The sequence below is a fragment of the Choloepus didactylus genome, chromosome 13 (assembly GCF_015220235.1).
Source record: "Choloepus didactylus isolate mChoDid1 chromosome 13, mChoDid1.pri, whole genome shotgun sequence".
Lineage (NCBI taxonomy): Eukaryota > Metazoa > Chordata > Mammalia > Pilosa > Megalonychidae > Choloepus > Choloepus didactylus.
Window position 1 is genome coordinate 1090269 of NC_051319.1, and position 17840 is coordinate 1108108.

Consider the following 17840-nt stretch of genomic DNA (forward strand, 5'->3'; position numbering starts at 1 on the left):
CCTTTGCACCTTGACTTCCAGTGACTCCTTCCCCTTCTTACATCTATGCTGAAATCTCTCTTCCTGAAAAATAAAAATGTCCCTCAACCATACCTCCTTGTAGCAGTTTTCTCTCCTTTCTTCTTGATGATGGGTCTGAATATATTCCTTCCATCCCTCACCTCCCCTTCATTCCTCAACAGAGCACAGCCTTCCACCTTCAACACCATTGTAACTGCCCTTATTAAGACAACCAAGAACATCCTAACAGCAAAGTCCAAAGTTCGTTTTTACCTGGCCTGAATGCAATGCTGCAACCCTTCATCTCCTGCTTCTCCTCCCACCTGGCCAATTATCTCAATCCATCCTTTGGTGTGTCTCCTAAGGTTCAAACTTTCTATCTTCTCCTTATTTCACTTTACACGTATTTTCTGGGCAATCTCAGCTATGTCCACAATTTCAGCAACCAATTTACCCTCTTGACCCCTCCGATTGCACTACTCCTTGTTAGAGAAAAACTCTGGAACAGTTCTCTATACTCACAGACCCTACTTTTTCACTTCCCATTGTCTCTTGAACTCACTCTAGTCAGTCTATTATCCCCACCACTCCACTTAAGTTGTACTTGACAAGGTCCTACCAGCAATGTCCATGCTGCCAAATCCAATAGTCAGTTCTCTCTTTAATCAACCTCTCAGCAAAATTACAGAAACTATTGATTTCCCGTCCTTCTTGAAACTACTTTATTTTTACTTGCATTTTGGGACATCAGTATCCTGGTTTTCCTTACTCACCACTGAAGGACTAGCTCCTTCTCGTATCTTCAGCCTCGACCTACCTATTGGCATGACCAAATAGCTCAGTCCTGAGACCTCTTCTCTAGCCACACTCACTCTCTAGTGGCATCATCCAGTTCTATGACTCTAAATACTTTCTCTTAAGCAGATGAATCCCAAATTGACAAATCTAGCCTTGATCTTTCAGTTTTTATTTTTGATGTCTAATAAGCATCTCCAATTCAGGTGCAAATCAAAACTTGAATTTCACCACCACTCCCCAAACCTGTTCTCACCCACCTCATTAATTAAATCATACCACTTGGGCCAAATACATGGCAGCCATCCCATTGTCACTTCCCATTGTCTCTTGAACTCACTCTAGTTAGTCTAGATTTCTTTCTTTCCTAACATCCACTGTCATTCCAACATCAAGTCCTCTTGGCTATACCCTCAAAAGATACTGAACATCCAACCATTTCTCACTACACCACCATGCCCATCACCTCCTCAGTCTAAACCACCATCATCTCCTGCCTGGGTTACTGCACTAGCCTCCCAACTGTCTCCTTCCTCTTCCATTCTTGCTATCCCCACTACTCTACTCCACATGATAGCAATGATCTTTGAAAGCATAAGTCATATCATTTCCCTCCCTGCTCAGAGCCCTCTAATGGCTTCTCATCAAACTTAGAATGAAATCAGTGCTCCTTTTCATGTGCAGCAATGTAGACTCCCTGTGATCAGGTTCTTGCCTACCTCTCCAAGATGATTTTTACCACTCTCCTCTTGCTCACTTCACTCTAGCCACTTTAGCCTTCTTGCTGTTCCTTGATCACACTAAGCTTATTTTTCTCTTTGCATCTGCTGTTCCCTTTGCTTGGATTGCTTTTTCTCATCCCCCAGAACTTGCAGAGCTCAATATTAATTTTATTCAAATATAACCTCCTCAGAAAGGCCTTCCCTGGACCCTTTCTAAAACAGCTCTTTCATCCTCTTTTCCTCCACTCACCGTCATTCTTTACCTCTTTACTCTGCTCAATTTTTCTTTGCTGCGTTTATCACTCCTAAAATAATATTTTATATTTACCTGTTTACTTCAAATTTCTCACATTAAATTTTAAGCTTTGTGACTACAAGGATCTTGTTTTATTCACAGTTTTTTCCCCCAGTGCCTGGCACATAGTGCTCAATTAATATTAATTTAATGGATGAATATATTTTGACAGGTCCAAAATCTCTTAGGATTTCATTTTATCTGATATCTAGATTCATATTTCCCATTGTCTATGACCCATATATCCCAAAGGAAATGCCAACTCAACATATTCAAAACTGAACTCCCTGTTACTTCCCACTCCCTTCCCCAAGCTGTTCTGGCCTCTTCACTGGCTAGTTTCATTAACAGCACTGCCATTCACCCAGGCCCCCAACACAGAAATCTGGGTGTCATTCTAGGTTTCACCCTCTCCCTCATCACCAATTAATCACCAAATCCTGTCATTTCTATCTGTATCATGTTGTGTTCTTAGTTGCAAACAACCAAAGCCACTCTAGCTAGCTTAAGCAAAAAAATCAATTCAGTAAACTATTCGGTAGCTCATAGAAGCTTTAAGAGGAGTCAGGCTTGGAGGCTCTGCAGGCAGGAAGAATGTCCAAGTCAGGCTGTCCATAGAGATCCTGCTGCTGCCCTGCTGCCACAGGCCCCACAGGTCACATGCCAGCTCTGAAAGTGGGGGAAGAAAGAGCCAACAGGAAACCAGTGTCCCACCACTGTCCTTGTCAGAATGGATCCCATGTGAAAGCTCCTTCCTCACATCACCCTTTCCAAATCAAAGTCCTACGTGGTTACATCTGACTGGCAAAACCCAGGTCACATTCCTGTGTCCCGTCTTCTAAGGAGTCTGGGAAAGTGAATTTCTGGCTTCTTCCTTGGGGAGGATGGACTCCTAAGTTGGGAAATTCCTCAACCATGGGGAGGGTGTCCAAGAAATTCTAGGCAGCCACAAAGCATCACAGATGTCAACTAATAATATCTCTATTTCCTAAGTCTGTCCCCACCTCCTCACTGACTAAGTTCTCACCTTTCTAGTCTCTGGTCATGATATGTAATAATCTCCTAATTGAATTCCCCAGTCTCTTTTCTCACCTCCATCCAGATGCTGGAGCAATACATCTAAAAGTAAATCTTACCATGTCATTCCTTTACTTAACATCCATCATTAAAAAAACACAAAAAAATTCTCAAAAGCTCTCCATTGCCAAAGATGAAATCCAAACTCCTCACATTGTCATTTATAAACTTTTTGCAATGTAGCCCTTGCCCATCTTTCCAGAACCTTCTCCTCAGTTTTCCATAGGATCTTGTGCCTCAGCTGCACCATTTGGCTTTTCCAAATGCCACCTGCTCTCTCCTTTGTGCATTCTCCCACCTATTCCTTGGAATGCCCCTCTCCCCAAGAGACTCCTACTTATCCTTAAAAACTCATTTTGAACATCACTTTCTCTTTCCCTTGATCTGTTATTCAGGATGAGATGCTCCCATCTTGGCCCTCCTTTGGACATACTTCTATAATACCTTCTATTATTTTATAATTGTTTGTTTCCACAGGGAAGAGATAGACTGTGAGCCCCTGGAAGGTGGGAATGGTTACCTTATTCATGTATCCCTAGTGTATCTTGCTCATAGCAGACACAATAAACTTTTGTTGGATGAATAGTAATGCAGCATAATGCTTCTGCTTCTGGCAGCCATGTCCACTTATGAAGACACCTACCACTTGTCAGGCCCTGTGCCAGGCATTTTGTATACATTGTCCCATATTTAATCCGTCTAACAAAATGATTCTGTGAGGTAGGTATGATTATCCTCATTTTATAGATGGGGTAAACAAGCCTATTGAAGAGACCTAACCTTCCCAGTATCACATGACTAGGAACCAACTGAGCTCAAATCTGAACTTGGATTTATTTGATTCCAAAGCCTCTGTTATTAACCAATATACTCTACAACCCCCTGTAAATAAACAAATGAGAATGTGAAAGAAAGAAGGAATAAATGAAAGTGTGAAGCTTCGTATTGTGCTCTACAGTTAGAATTACTTGTTCTCTAGACTGCACAGCCAGAACCCTCCTTACTTTTTTATTATTTTACTTACTTATTTGGTTTGAACTACAGATGTTTCTTTCCATGCCCTAGGAGAAAGCAATTTCTCTGAGGGTAGAGAGTCATGTCCTTTTCATTTCTACGTCTGCCCATGTGTCTAGCAAAATCCTCTGTACCTATCAGATGCTCAGTTAAGGACTGTTAAAAGACCGTGAATCCTTGCCTTCAGCCAATGTGTTTGAGATCCTCTGCCCATGGGCAGGGACAAGCTGGATAAGCATTATCTGGTGGCCACACCATTCTCTGCTAAATCTCTGCCCGGCTTGTGAGTGGAGAGGGGTCATAGAGGATGTAAGCCACCTTCTCTTGGAAAGCTGTCAGTATTTTCTCCCATGAAGGATGTAATGTCCTGGGGATTATTTGCAGATCAGAAGCAAGGGGTTTGGACTGGTTTCTTCTATGGCAGTGGTGTCTTGCCAAGAGGTTGTAAACATGCCATCCTCTGGAATGTGTTTCTGCGTGCTTCACTTGGCAGATTCCTCAAGGGCTGGGAAAGCTCCAGCCAACATCTCGGTCTCTGCATCCTAATGTGGGGTCTACAAGAATACATCCTACAGACACAGCCTATCCCTTTGTGACCTCCTGTCTTACTCCTAGTACTGACCTCAGGGAAAGGTTACTCTACTTTAAAAATTTCAACCTATATCATATTGAGCACTTTTCAGATGCTTGACATTTTATGTGTCATTTAATCTTTGGCACAATACCACGAAGCAGAGTTTTCATTTAATTGGGGAATATAGCATATATAAAAATGAATAATTTTTATCTACATGGTTTAAAATAATAATGAAATTATTAATTTCTTCACCTCTATCTCCCCATGGACCAATTTTCTGTTCAGTTTTAATTTTTTGTTTAGTTTGTGCATTGAGTTTTGAATCTCAATTAATTTTTTTTTTTAATTTCTGGTAGTTCTTTGTAGTTTCTTTACAAATTTACTTGTATTCCCTGTACTTGTTTTCAAGTTTTTTTTAAAATTATTTCCTGAAGCAGTTGAACATAGTTATTTTATATTCTGTGTCTGATTTTCTGATATGTGAAAACTTTGTGGTTTTGCTTCCTCTACTGCCTTTGTTTTTGCTTGTTCTCATTTGCAGTGCCCCTTTTTCCTAGTGTGTTTTGTGAGTTTTATCTTATGGTGAGCTGTTCATTTTCCTTGTAACTTTATCTGCAGAAATTCTTAGAGGCATGGGTTGAGGCTGGGTTCCTCTCAAGAAGATTCCAATTGCTCTGCCAGTCCCCTGGAAGCAGTAACCTGGAACTATTTTAAGTTAAGTTCTTTGTGCAAAGTTTTTCAACCACACAGGTGACATGAGTTCAGACTGATTAATCCCTATGAAGGCTCAGTTATGGCTATATAATCTCCAGAGAGAGGTTTGTTTTGTCCCTGCACCCAGAAACTAGGTCAATACAGGCAGATCTCCTTCCTTTTCCTTTCTGTGTGGCATGGCTTTCATTTCTTCATGCATTGGGGATCCCAGTTTGTGCTGGGGTGTCTCAGTCAATCTCCACTCTGGACAAGCGCTAGGCTTGATCCCCTGTTCCTTGAGCCCTATACAGCCATCAAAAACTCAAGATCTCCAGGCCTAGGGCAGGAAAATCACTTTTGGAATTCAGTTACCTCCAGGTAACTTGACTGCCTTTCCTTCCTGCCTTTACCTCGCTTTTGGGATTCACAAATTCTTCACTTTGTGGAGCTAAACAATGTGATTAAACACAAACAAACAAAATCCCTTTTTTTCTCTTCCATCATTTGGTTGCTTCAATTGGAAGGGTCATTCGGTGTATCTAATTTGTTATGCTGTCAGAAATGGAAACCCAAATGGTCTTTTCCAGACGAGTACACTGAGGCTTGGTAAAGTCATTTTAAAGTTCCACAGCCAGTAAACGAGCAGTGCTGGTACCCAAAAGAAGCCACACCTAGCCTGGCCTGTCATGCAGTACTCTGGCTGGGGAACAGGTGCAGGGGCTTTGACTTAAATCCAGAAAGTTTCAAGCAGAAGTCTCCAGGAAGGCTTCTGTATTCCCCGGTCAATGCAGGTTGATCTTGGGTCAAGGGGAGAGTGGCTGCTTCCCTCTGCATTCCCCTGTTCCACGTCATCTGCCCTTTAGTAACATCTTCACCGCAGATCTGGCATTTCTGTATGTAGGTAGAAAGGAGCAGGGATAGGGACCTTTCTAGAATCAATCAAAGTCAGAATGGTGACATCCCTTTATTCCTTCACTTTACAAACATTTATTGACTATTCACCATGTGCCAGGCACATGACATCCCTTTATTCCTTCACTTTACAAACATTTATTGAATATTCACCATGTGCCAGGTACATGACATCCCTTTATTCCTTCACTTTACAAACATTTATTGAATATTCACCATGTGCTTTTCCCTGGGGGATCCATAGAGAGAGACATCCAATATTTGCCCTCACAGAGCTCACAGCCTGGTGGAGGAGACAGAGTGAACTGAACTGCAGGACAGGAGGAGACAGAGTGAACTGAACTGCAGGATAGTTGAAGCAACAGGGTAAGTGCTGGGCACTGTGGCGGCACTGAGGAGGGGACCCAGCCCTGTCAGGCAGTCAGAGAGAGCTTCTTGGAAGAAAGGGCACCTAAGCGGAGACTTCAAAGGCAAGCAGGGATTAGCCAGGAAAAGGGAAGAGGAGGCCCCCATTCTAGGGTTCTGGATGCAGAAACCACCTGTGCAAAAGCCCAGGATTTGAGATAAAGAGTGGCAAGAGAGAAAGCTAGAAGGGGAGCAGGGGCAAACAAGGAACAGCCTTCTCCCTGGACTCTGGAGGGCAGTAGGGAGCTATGAAGGGAGCTCAGGAGAATTCATTTAGAAAAACTTGCTCTGGATGCTTTATGAGGAACACATTACAGGACAGAATGAGATAACGGCAGCCAGTAGGACTGACAAGTATTTTAGGAGGTAGGGCTTTTAAGCCAGGCTGCCTGGGTTCAAATCCCAACTCCATCACTTACTAGCTGTTTGACTGGGGCAAATTACTCAACCTATTTTGCCTCAATTTTCTTTTCTGCAAGCAAGGATACAGTAGCATCCACCTTTTAGAATTACTGTGAGGCTTAAATGAGTAAAGGAGTGTAAAGTACTTTGGATAATACCTAGCATATATTAACTACATAATCTTATTGTTATGTGAATGGACAGTACTTAGCGGATGATTGAATAAAGGAGTTGGGGGAGAGGGAAGAGTCAATGACGGTTAATGGGGTTTGGATTGTGATGGGGAACCCAGGCAGAGGTGCAGGTTTAAGTCCGGGCCAGGAACCATGGGGCGTCCGTGGAGACACGTCTGGTTGGCAGCTGGCCGGTCTTTCTGTTTTGTTTACTATGTATCCATGAAGGCTGGGACATTGAGAACCAGAGTACAATGATAGTAACATTTAGTTCCTGCCTTCAAGGAGCAAACACAACAGAGGGGTGTAGAGTGAGTTCCTGCACAGTGCTCCATGGGAACACAGCTCAGGCACAACCAAGACTTTCAGCAAACGACCGCTTTATTCCTTGTGCGGCACAAAAGAGCAGAGGAAGGGGTCCCATCGTGGCTGGTCTCCCAGAGAGGAGCTGGGTCAGGGTCCACGGATGGCAGTTCCACACGCACCGCTTCACGTGGAGAGGAGAGACCTGGTGCTGTTAGAGACTTCCCACCCCGTAAGCAGCTGGGGCTGTTAGTGCTTGGGTTCTGGGTTCCAGGTACAGTCAGGTCTTTTTATTAGACCTAACCTCTCCTGCTGGCTGCAGAATGGAAACAGACTGAAACATGTGCACACACTAGAAAGGAGAGGGGTTGGTGTGTCTCTGACTTCCCCAGCCAGTGGTAAGTGTTTTGATGGAAGAATCCACAGGGTGCACGTGGGAGGGGCTGCTGCCTAAGCTCATGTGGGCATGGGGACCTGTCCGCAGAGAAATACCTGAGGTGCTGGGAGCAGGGAGAGGAATGAGGTAGAGCTGTTCTAGGGAGAGGGAGAAAACATGCAAAAGCAGAGCAGCAAGGGGAACTATATGCTTGAACAAAAGTGGGGGCGGGAGGCAGGGAGCAGGGGGAGATAAGACAAGGAAAAGGCAGGAGTCAGATCTTATACAAGGTGCTACAGAGTTCAGACTTTACACCCTCCTCCAAACACTGATGTGAGAAGTCGACTTTTCTTTTTTCTCATTTACCTTTGTACTGGAAAACACTGTTTTAACATGTCTTCGACACACAGAACGCTCTTGCCCCATTGCTTGCACTTAATGATATTAATGAATAGTGAATCTATCAACGTGATAGGTGGTTACAGCATGTCTTGTGGGCTGGGGCTGCTCTATGATTCTGCATCAAGGTGCTCTCTCCAGGGAGGTGGGGTGAGGCCTGACTGCCTTTCTCTCTGTAGGATGCCCAGGCCAGATGACAGAACTTGACGGAAACAAGGAAGCTTCCCTGCTCCTCTTCAAGTGTCAAATCTGTGGCAAAGAGCCAGCTAGTACCCGGGACCTCACTCACTGTCAAAGCGCCTGCTCATCTCAACATGATTTGTTCTTTCCACCTTTGAGGCTCGGTAAAGCCACCCAAAACTTAAGCAGAAATGTAGCTGCAGGCCAGCACTGACAGAGCCGCCTCACAATTTTTCCAACATCAGGAGCCCAGGTGTGCTGGTCAGGACGCCGGGCCCTTCCCCTCACACTTGGCGCGTCTCAGTTACTGCAAACTGCTTGCAGGGGCTCAAGCAGACAGCAGCCCCCGAATTCGGCCTGATGAGTCACCAGTTGCTGATCCCCATCCCCAGTGAAATTTCCCAAAATCCTGCACTTTTTGTGTCCACAGCCACGTGCCATGAGCCAAGGCAGCCACTCCCCAGGAGGGATGGTTGGTGCCGGGGTCGCTAATGTTCTCCCAGGGCCTTACTTACTCCTGGCACCAAGAGCCCTTTCGGTAGAGGGAGGCAGCTGGTTGCAAGGAGAGCTCCGGGACGCCGTGGGAGGGCAGACTTGGGTTCAAATCCTGCACCAGCCACTCATAGTTGTGTGACCTCAGACAAGCCCAGCCTCGCTTCTTCACCTGTAAAATGAGAATGATAATGACTACTTGAAGGTGGTTGAATGGATTAGAAACAATTATGTAAAGAGCCTAACATGTAGTAAGTATTCAGAAATTGACAACTCCCATTAACAATAGCATTTTGGAGGATTTGCGCCTTAGGGTCTGGGGCTGCATGACGGCAGAGTTTCTGAGAGCAGAGATAGCCATCGGGGCCGACAGGCCAGCCCAGGCAAGGAGGTAGGTCCATGGTGGGGAGGCGATCCCACCCTCGACTCCAGGGATTAAGATCCTCTCCCCAGTTCTCGGCCTGTTCCCAGTGGGGCAGCAGGGAGGTGAGTGACTCGTAGGTTAAAAGGGGCATTCTTCTCCATGGTTCTCCATTCCTTCTTCAGGCAGGGGCACAGACTCCCCAGCTTCTGTCTTCTTTAGAACCTCTTTTATCATTTCCTCAAGGCTGATCTTTAAGATATAATTTTACAATTAACACTTCCCAGTCACCGTCTCCCACTGGTTTGCAACACCCTCTGAGACTTTGACGTGATGGAGTTTTTAATATCCCCCTCCCTCTTCCTCCCGCCAAGCAGAGTTGGCTGAGAAGGGGATGAGGAATGGATCCTCATTCCTAGTGGATCCATTCCAGGCTTTCCTTGCTCACTACAGGCTGGTATCTCAGTCCAGCTGCAATCTTGCTGAGAGCGAAAGTCAGCTGTAATGCACAGACAACTTACCTTTCCCACCCACAGGCTGAAGCCTCCTCTGGGGTTATGCCTGAACTGGGAGTGGCAGGAGAAACCAGGACGCTCCCTGCAAGGCTCCCCAGAGATGATCCTTCGGGATTTCGGCAGTCTTCCCAGCCAGACGTTATAATGTGCTAACACCCTTTTGAGTCATGAGCTAACTCATGGTCAATTCTGTTTGGAGAATGGGATGAATAATTGAGAGTAACTGGGTGTTTGCCTGAATGCAGACGTAACCCAGTATTTATTCTGTTTTCTTGTCTCTTTTTGCCTAAAACAAACATGTCTAGTTTCCCATCTTCCTCCACATTCCCTGCCTAATCCCTCACTGGCTCACAGAGGAAAGTCCAAAGGCTTTCACATGGTTTATAGGCCCAGTAGGGTGGCCCCGCTTACTCCTCCAGCCTCTCTGTGCTAAGATAGAAAGACAGAACATGAGGGCAGCCACATCCTTGACGTGAGGGGGGCACAGGAGGACACGCGTTTAAAAGCCATAAAATTTTTTTTTTTGGAATAATTTTAGACTTACAGACAAGTTGCAAAAATAAAACACTGTTTCTGTATTCCTGTAAACCAGCTTCCCTTGATGTTAACATCTTATATAACCATGGTGCAATGATCAAAGCCAGGAAATTAACATTGGTACAATACAATTAACTAGACTACAGACTTTATTTTAATTTCCCACTACAATACTTTTTCTGATCCAGGATCCAGTCTGGGATCCTACCTTGCATTTAGTTGTCATGTCTTTTTGGTTTCCCCTACTCTGTGGCATTTTCTTAGTCATTCCTTGGCTTCTGTGACCTTATGCTTCTGAAGGATTCTGGTCAGTTGTTTTGTAGAATGTCTTGGCTCTCAGTTTAGGTTTGTCTGATGTTTTCTCATGATTAGATTGAGGTTATGCATGTTTGGCAAAAAAAAAAAAAAAATACCACAGAAGCAATGTCATGCCCTTCTCAGTGAATCATGTCAGGGGCTATAGGATGTTGATATTTTATTACTGGTGATGTTATATTTGATTACTGAATAACATTATCTTCTCCTACTCCTTTATAATCATCCTTATTACTTTGGTGAGCTCATCTTTAGTCTCATAATTTTGAACATCATCTATCTATATCCAGAAGATTCCCAGATTTATATTTTTATCCTGGGCTTCCCTTTTGAACACTAGTCTTATGTCCAACAGCCTACTCAATATTTCTACTTGTATATCTAATAGGGATCTTAAATCTAACATTCAAAGCCAAATTCCTGAATTTCTGATAGTCTTCTACTTCTTAGTGAATGACAACTCCATCCTTCCAGTGGCTCAAGCCAAATACCTTGGAGTCATCCTTTACTATTCTCTTTCTGTCAAACTACTTCCACTCTAGCAGAAAATGCCACTGGCTCCATCTTCAAAATCTGTCCAGGTTCTGCCCACTTCTCACCACTTGCTCAATTACCACTCTGATCTAAGCCACCACCGTATCTTCCATCTGGATTATTATATCAGTTGCCCAACTTGTCTCCTTGCTTTTGGCCTTATTCCCCTAGAGTCTATTCACCATATAGTAGCCACAGTAATCTTTCAAAAATGTAAGGCAGATCATGAAAATTCCTCTGATCAAAACCTCCAACCACTTCCCATCTCACTCAGGTAAAAGCTAAAACCCTCTCTTTCCAATGTCCTGCAAGGCCCTACATGATCTACTCCACGTGCCCCACCCCGCTCCTACCAGTCCTATGTCTTTGTCTCTCTTTATTCTCCTCCTCTCTCTTCCCTGAAAATCACCAACTCTGCTCCTCCTTCAAGGTCTTTGCTCATGATTCTCCCACAAAATCCTGTCCTCTTTTTTGGTATTCCCCCACTCAGCAAATGGCAGCTCAACCAATCCAGCTGCACAACTTGGAAACCTAACAGTCATCCTTTAGGATTCCCTCTACCTCATTCTTTATGTCCAAGCAATTATCAAACTCCATGTTTCTCTTTAAATAAACTTTAATTTTAGAGCAGTTTTAGGTTTATGGAATAATTGTACGGAAAATTCAGAGAGTTCCCATATATACCCACCACACGCATAATTTCTCCTATTATTAACGTCTTGCCTTTGTGTGATACATTTGTTACAACTGATGACCCAAAATTGATACAGTATTAGTAAGTAAAGTCTATAGTTTACATCAGGACTCACTCTGTGTGGTACAGGTCTATGGGTTTTGACAAATGCATTTGTCATGTATCCACCACTACAGTATCACACTGAATAGTTTCACTGACCTAAAATTGTCCTGGGCGCCACCTATTCATGCCTCCCACTTCAAACCTGTGGCAACCACCAATCTTTTCACCTTCTCTATAGTCTTGCCTTTCAACCCCGTTTTTTTTTTTTCTCACAAAAACAAAACACAAAGCTGCCTACTTCTCATTTTCACTGCCAACACCTGGGTTCAACACCATTATCTCTCCTACTTGATCCTGTCCACCGTCCCTCAGTTCTCCCCACCACAGCCCAAGTTGTCTGACCAAATCACAGCCCTGCTTGAACGCTCTTTAGGGGCTTCTCACTGCTGTTAGAACATAGACCAAAATTCTTAGATGGTCTTACCTCCTTCCTTCCCTCTCCATGCTTCCGCCACACTGGATGGCACCATGCTTCCCCCTGCCAGGGACTTTCGCTACTGCTTCTCCTTGGAAAACTCCACGCACCTCATCCTGTCCCTCCTCAGCCTCTCCCCACCCTTGCCTAGTTGCCTACCCATGCTCACATTTAACCTAATTGTCATTCCCTCAGTGACGCTTCTCCTCAATCTGGAAGATGTTCCTTTGCTTGGTAGTACCAAAGAATCTTGCTTCTTTCCTACAGAACGCTCACATTAACTTATAGTTATATACCCAGTAGCATGATTATTTGTCAAATCTCTGTCTTCCCCAGTAGACTGTAAACTTCAATATATAGCAGGAGCAAGTGCTTGACACCTAGTTGGCACTGAATAAATACTTGTTGAATGAATGGCTAAATAGACGGATTGATGAAAATGAAATCATGCTTTCAAAAGACAAATCTGGCAAATCAATTAATTGAAGGGCAAAAAAAAAAAAGGGAAGGGGTTCTGTACACTTAGGAGGCCATTAGAGTAACACAGTCCAGGAAAGAAGAATGAAATCCTAAAGTAGGGTGTTGAGAGTAAGAATGGAAATAACTTTATTTTAGGGCCTGTGAGGTGCAACCCAGTGACACCAAGGTATCTGTGCTCAGTGCCAACTGTTCACCCTCAATGTGGGTGGGAAAATCAACAAAATCCTGGCATTTTTAACAGCCTTAAAGCTGAGATTGTGGCAAAGACAAAAGGCACTTTCTAGGACGTCTTGTCTTTTAATAAAGACAAAGCCATTTCAACAGCAAAGAAATTTCAGCACCAGTTTGCCATATTCTGGACCTTGGGGACTCATAAATAAGCTGGTCCCTGTGTTTTTAACAGCCTTTGATGTATTTGATTATATTCTCAATTCAAATGGTTCCATTACTACAAGAAGCAACTTCATTACCAGGAGGGCTCAGAGCCCAGGCTATACTAGCTCCCTGTCATATAATTTAGCCTCAGTCATACCTCAGACAATATTTATACAAGGTCACTTCTTCAAACCATGTCTAGCCTTCCCAAATGACAATATTATTTATGCCAAATGCTTCTCCTAAGGGATGGAAAACTGCCAACTCTGGTTTAATAGGCTATACGGACAGGCTAGAAAAACACCATTTGTAGCACAACCAGTTTATGTATTTAGTATATAACTAGGAGTACAGACTGATCATTGGAAACATGGCCGAAAACTGGCCCCAGGGGGAAAAAAAGCCACAAAAGCACTAAGGTTTGGATCTTTCCTCCCCGATATTAGTTTTGGAAACCCTAGGTTTAGTCAGAATTATGAATGCACAAGAAGAGCTGCCTCAGACTTTAGTGGCTACCTGAATATCCAAAATAAGGGGAAAACCTGCAAAAGGAAATTTAACTTGGGTGTGTGTGCCCAGCAGCCATCCTCGTGCGGTTACAAATAAATGCAGCCATGCAGTGGAACAGGCAGCCTGGGGGCTGTTGGTAACAAAGAACAGTCTAACCCATTGATGTTAATTTACCAAATTATTCATATCCCACAATCTGGAATAGAAATCAGCGGCCAAAAAAATGCCTCCTCTACACTTCAGTCAAAACACCTATAAAAATCTAGATACCAGGAGGCAAAGTCTGGAACATAAACTACTTCATCATGTTGCCAATGAGTTATTAAAGCACAGAATGATGGAGATGCCAGGGGCGTCTGGGCTACCCCAGCTTCCAAGCTCCATTCTTGGTGGTGTCTTTAATAAGGCAGTTGGTCAAAATATATTGGTGACAACTCCTTTCTCTTAAAATCTAGTCAAGGAGACAAGTCATACATTCTGCTTAATCCCTTGCAGACCCCTGGGACTTTAAAATCTCTGTGGTAGAGAATTAGCAAACTCCAGGATGCTGAACTTTCAAAGTGTAGAATGTCATTCCAGACTTGCACGACTCCTGTTGATAATATCACTAATAAACAATTTATACATTATTGTTCTTTAAATCGATGTTCACCAATACTACTTAAGAACTATATCTAATTTAAATTTTAGGAAGCAAAAAAGTCAGATTATAAAGGGGTTTCAAAAATTCAAAACTGTTGCTTTGTCATGATAAATTTAAAGGGGTCTTGTTCCTAAAAATGCATTTTTTAAGGCTGTCATGGTAGTATTTTTGTTTTTGAGAGCTGTCTCTAGAGGGATTGCCTCCCATTGGCCCAATGTTTAATAATACTTAATATCATTATCATTGTTTATTAGTAATGATAACAGTAAGCTTTTACGGTGAGCACATCGTCTGTCTTAGCAATTCCATGTCCAGGAATTTATTTCAGGACAATAATTAGAAATGTGTGCAAGATGTGTGTGCAAGGACATTCACCACAGTATTATTTATAATCAGGAGTAAATATACAACATTAGAGGATTGGTTGAACAAATTATCCATCTGACAGTATATCAAATAGCCATAAAAAAAAAAAAATCATGTTTCAGGAAAATTTCTAGCCCATGGGAGAAAGTTCACAATATACTACTAAGTGAAAAAGGAGACAAAACAATATATATGGAATGATACTTTTGTCCAGATGGAATGTCATCAAAATATTAACATGCAGGACATCCCTGGAAACTCCCCCAAATGGTGCAGGTAGGCTTTGAGAAGGAAGCTGAGGAACTGACACTGATAGGCTCTCATTTATACCTGCAAACGCGCAAACTGGTGAGACTTAGGAACATTTGGGCATCAAGAATTTTTACTTGAACTTTTATTATGAAAGTGCTTTGCCCCGCACGGGTTCATCATCTGAGCGAGGAAGGGGTAACGGGCATTTTCACTGCCTGTTTGGGCACACTGGTGGTTTGGGCAAGACCTCTATAAGACTCTATCTGAACCTCCTTCTTTAAGTCGACAGCAAGAAACCTGACTTCAGTCTCATGCGGTGAGATCTCTGCATCTTCGGCAGTAAAGCATTGCCATATGCTTCCTAACGTTACAGCACTCATGGGTAACCCCTGAAACTGTCTTCATGTCTGCATGATCTTACAACAATGAGATTTATTAGGATATTGTAAATAAAACGTGGATAAACGGAAGCATGAAATGGGAGACCCCACAAGCCAAAAAAAAAAAAAAAAGTTGGAAAAATAGACCTGCTTCATCAGTCTCTCTGGCAAACAGATAAGGCCCAGGATTTATTAACAGAGGAGCTTTTTCAAGGCATGATTACAGACAGGAGAAAGTTGCATAAGCTTTGGCGTAAGAGTCTCTGTGAGCACTCGGATAAATGGATCTGCTGAACTTTTCTATTTGGATGCCCTGTGGACTTTCCAAGCTCAACATATTTGAATCAGAAAACATCCTTTTATCTTCTTTTCCTCAGTGTCACTATTTGGACAGCACCTGAAGAGAGGTGACAGGTAAAGCAGGTAAAGTAATAAGAGTAATTAAGATCTCTTAGGTCAAGAGCACTGTGAGATTGGGAAAAGGGCCAGGGACAGACCCTCAGGACAGGCCCATATATGAAGGAAGGACGAAAAGAAAGAAACAATACAAAGAGCTCATGCAAGACGGAAGAGTATGATTGAGTCTCTTCTGTATCAAACCATATAAACATAATTTTCTTTTAGGTAGAAATTTTAGTCAAAAATACGGCTTTAAGACAACATAGTTTTGTCTTGTTTGATGCTAATGGATCTTTGCCTGGGGCTAAAATAATCCAGATGGACCGGATAACACAAAGCAAAACTATACTTAAATATTCCAAAAGCTCAACTATTTCACTCTCTTGAAAAAAAAGAAGTTTTTTTCAGGAGGTAACTGAATAATTACAGATGTATAAAGGAGATCCAAAATGTTGGATGCACTGAGAAAAAAAATTGTAAATGGGAATACTTTGAAAGGGTCATACTGGCTTTATAGACCAAGGATTCTCATTTTTAAAGGTTAAATTGACATCTCATAGTTTGACCATATTATTAAAATGTGGTAGGTGCTAAAGGGGTGCACTTTTTTTCCCAAGCCTAAATATTGCCTGGCTCACTCTGCTCTGAAATAACCAAAGGGCTTGCCCACTCAGCAGCTGAGAGCATCCTCCAGAACAGGAAGTTTGAAAACTATTGAGTCTGTGGCTCCTGAGACAGGACTGGACTCAGCCTAGAGGGATTGTGCAGTCAACTTGGCTGTCTTGGAGACTTTGGCTCTCAAATGGCAGGGGGCTTTTCAGACTGAACTAGAAGTTATTTTAGAGGGACCATCAAAATCCTCATTTGCATGTGTGACATTCCTGTGGAGAGGCTGGTTTTGAGGTAAGCTGGTTGGGCCAGATTACAAATTGACTGTATGGTGTGAAAGTGAATAGCATCAACTGGATCTCGGGCTGGCACTTCCCAGTCAGCCTTTCCCTTCTCTGCCCAGATCACTTGTTTGTATTTAAATACAAGTGACCCCAACACCTGCCATTCCCCAAGGGGGGGCCAGCGATGAAAACAACTTCCAGCGAAGAGGAAGACATCATATTTCTTAGATCAAGTGGTCATCGGCAGTCCCAACATTGATGTTCACCAAGCACCTACAGGGTGCTAAGTGCTTTACGTGGAACATCTCCCTAGAGCCTCACAACACCACAAAGTTTGCTATTACCATTGTTCCCATTTTTCAGAGGAGAACACTGAGGGTTGGAAAGATTAAGGTTAATTCATCTCAGGTCACACAGGTAGAAAGCCATACATTTGAGTACAGAGAGTTTAATGTCTACATCTATGCCTTTACCATGATGCCATATTGCTTCCTAATAAGTAGGTTGGCTTCAGTTGGCAATTAATAGCAGCAGTGAACATTGAGGTCAAAACCAAAAGGCTGTATGACTTGGAACAAATGAAGTTCAATTAGAACTCAGTTACCTATGTCATTCTTGCCTTGTACTGGAGCTGTGGGAGATCTTCCCACTTGTGGATGATGGTTTTGGTTCTTATCAGATCTAGATCTCGAGGCAGAGTCTCATTGCCACATGTCTGAAGCTCACACTAGCAGTTAATTCTTGTGATTCCACAGTCAGTCTCCCTGGGGCCACTCTGAGATTCAGAGCTTCCTCATAAGAGGCTTGAGGGAAAAAAACAAACCATATCCAAACTCCTGAGTTGGGCTGTGGGGGACAGGTGTCCATAGAGCTGCACCTGCCCAGGCCTCCCCCCCACACCCCCCCTCTTTCGGGGGATAGTGCTAGGGACCATAAGGAAAATGGGGCCAGTTATTCTTCAGCTTGGAGATTCTTCTGAGTTTTCAGGCTACCTGAGGTCTGGGAGGTGTGCATCGTAGGTCCCTCATATCTCCTCTAGGGGCAAGTGCAACACAGTAGTTACATATTTCCCAGCTTTCAGTCCCTCCAAAACATCTTCCACATGAGGAGGGGGATGTCTTAAACTCATCAGCTGGATGGCCGTCTGGCAACCTCTGGTCACAGTGGTTTATAACATCTGGATAACTGTTTCCAGATGTGGCCTTTCCTTGTAATACTTGATTAGAAATTTCACACTCAGCATTTTGAAAG